Below are 2008 nucleotides of genomic sequence, written 5' to 3' on the forward strand. Positions count from 1 at the left end.
GTTTATGTAAGACAGGGATAATTTTTTTCCTGACAGTTTTCTGGCATCCAGTCATTCTTATTTCCTTTGTAGCGTACATTTGTACACTGCCTGGATACGTTTCAGATTTTTCTCCTTATCCTAGGAGTCAAGCTCCTTCTCACTGTTTAGGCATGGATATTTTTTATACACCCTGCTTATTAGTCTATGCCCCTTTCAATTGGATCACTTTTGTCCTCCACTCTGGGATGTTTTCTGTTATTCCTTTGATTTTTTTCTTACCTCCAATTTCAAAGTTTTCTTCCCTTGAAATTTCTGTCTTGAGTATCATGGTTTTCATTTCCAAGGTTTTTGTCTTTTTTTGTCTATGCTTTACGTTTTGGGTGTATAAATTACAGTGATCAACAAAAACATCTCTTTTTGCCTAAAATTCTATTTCCTAAGATGGGTGTCTGCCACCCATCTGTCAGTTTTTCATACTGTGGTGGCTTCCATGTTGCCGTGGTGCTGGAAGCTATGATACCCATATTTCAAATACCAGCAGGATCACCCACGGTAGACAGGTTTCAGTGGAGCTTCCAGACTAAGACAGACTAGGAAGAAAGGCCTGACAATCTACTTCTGAAAAGTAAGCGATGAAAACCCTATGGATCACAGCAGACTATTGTCTGCTATAGTGCTAGAAAATGAGTCCCCTAGATTGGAAGGTACTCCAAATATACAGTGGCTGTAACAATGGACTCAAGCATACCAATGATTGTGAAGATGGCACAGGACAGAGCAATATTTTGTTCTGTTGTTGCCATAAGTTGAAGCCAAATCAATGGGAACTAACAACGTGATGGGTGTTCCTCTGCTTGTTGAGTGCAGGGCACTTTTTTCATGGCACTGATTCTTTCAGCCTGTCTGTAGATGCTGTTACTATTTGCTGTAGCCCGTTTCTAGGGATTATGAGGAATGAGCAGCATGTCTTGTAGGATGTACCAGTAATTTGTCTTCTGGTGTGGGAGTTTAAATTTTCCTCCAGGGTGTTACCAGCCTTCCTACCTCTCACGCCAAAGAACTCTCTTCTCCAGCCTGAAGACAAAGATCTCTGCTGCTTGATGCTTGGCTAAGCAGACAAGGGATGGTAGCACCTACTCCTCAACCAATCTCTCCACTGCTTTGTTTTCTACTGCTTGATTCCACTGTCTTATTTGGACCACCCCCAGAAATTCTTCAAATTTTTATAGCAGCCCTCTCCTGCATGTGTTTTGGGCTGTGGTTCCTCTATCCATCTGATTTATCTGTTTTTTGTTTTTCAGAGATTTCATCAAGCTCTTTCTGCTCATGGAGCCCTTTCTTTTTTTTTCCTAGCACTGTATCGATTTATTCTTTAAAGATACGTTCTCTGTCATTTTTAGGAACTGAGAGAGGTAGAAGATATTGGTGCTTGTATTCAGTTCACCATTGACTAAATTTAGCCTCTATACTTTTCCCACCATTCCTTCCTTCATTTCTTCAGCCATCCCTTCATCTATTCACCTCACAGTACTTACTGAATACCAACTCTGAGCAGGTTCTGTACAGGCTGCCTTTTAAGAAGCTAATGCCACTGCCATGAATCATAGGGTCTGGACTTTATTACTTTTTTCATAACAGAGATGACGCTGCCGAATTTACATCAATCTACGCCCACAATTTTTCTTGACCTTGGACTCATCTTTCTTAGGATGATTGTTTAGGGTTGTAGTGGTTGCTTACTAAGTAAGTGAAACCAACTGGCCCATGTACTAATGATCAAAGCATCTTGACCTCGTTCACACAATGTTTGAATTAAGAGAGCTAGCTAGATGTCTTTGACCGCTGCTCTCTATAGCTCCATGTTTGATCAGTGTTCTACTCCTACCAGTTTTATTACTGACATGCTTCTCAACTCTGCTTCTCTGCATTCCCACTCTTTCTGTAACTTGTCTACTTAGCTAGCTTAGTGCCTTATCACTAGTAAATGCTCGTAAAATGTGTCTAGGTTGCATTAATGAGCTAAGAC

This window comes from Trichechus manatus, unplaced genomic scaffold (assembly GCF_000243295.1).
Source record: "Trichechus manatus latirostris isolate Lorelei unplaced genomic scaffold, TriManLat1.0 scaffold00288, whole genome shotgun sequence".
Taxonomy (NCBI): Eukaryota; Metazoa; Chordata; class Mammalia; order Sirenia; family Trichechidae; genus Trichechus; species Trichechus manatus.